This window comes from Carlito syrichta, unplaced genomic scaffold (assembly GCF_000164805.1).
Source record: "Carlito syrichta isolate Samal-C Ts95f unplaced genomic scaffold, Tarsius_syrichta-2.0.1 Scaffold308854, whole genome shotgun sequence".
Taxonomy (NCBI): domain Eukaryota; kingdom Metazoa; phylum Chordata; class Mammalia; order Primates; family Tarsiidae; genus Carlito; species Carlito syrichta.
This window is the reverse complement of record NW_007252950.1, coordinates 1,149,583-1,150,456: the sequence shown is the minus strand read 5'-3', so window position 1 is coordinate 1,150,456 and position 874 is coordinate 1,149,583.

Sequence of the window (874 nt, the reverse complement as noted above, 5' to 3'; positions counted from 1 at the left end):
CTCAGGCAATTCACTCACCTCAGCCTCCCAAAGTGCGGGATTACAGGCTGAGCCACCGAGCCCAGCCTATCTGTCTATCTATATATTTATATATATATTTATATTTTGAGGTGAAGTCTCATTTCGTTGCCCAGGCTGGAGTGCAGTGGCATGCTCACAGCCACCCCAGTATCTACCTGCTGGGCTCCGGCTATCCTTCTGCCTTAGCCTTCCAAGTAGTCAGAACTATAGGCACACGCTACCAAGCCTGGCTAAGTTTTATTTATTATAGAGATGAGATCTCACCAAGTTGCCGGACTGGTCTTGTACCTGCAGGCTCAGGCAATCCTCTTGCCTCGACTTCTCAAAGTGCGGGGATTACAGGCTTAAGCCACCATACCCTGCCTTTACTGAATATTTTAAGACCACCGTTGAGGTCTGTTGCTCAGATAACAATATTTTTTTCAAAATATTACTACTTATTGGCGATGCACCCGCTCACCCAAGCACTCTGATAGAGCTTCATGTTGTTTTCAAGTCTATGAGTACAATGTCCATTCTGTAGCCCATGGATCAAGGAGTAATTTTGGCTTATTATTAAGAAATACATTTCATAAGCTGCCATAGATGGTAATTTATCTGATGGATCTGGGCAAAGTGAATTGAAAGTCTTCTGGAAAGGATTCCCCATTCTGGATGCCGTTAAGAACATTCATCATTTGTAGAGGGTCAAAATAGCAACATTCACAGAAGTTTGAAAATTTGAGTCCAAATGAGTTTCAGGCGCTCAAAATTTCAGTGAAGTCACTGCAGAGGTGGTAAAAATAGCAAGAGCAGCCGGGCTCGGTGGCTCAGCCTGTAATCCTGCGCCTTTGGCAGGCTGAGGTGAGTGGAT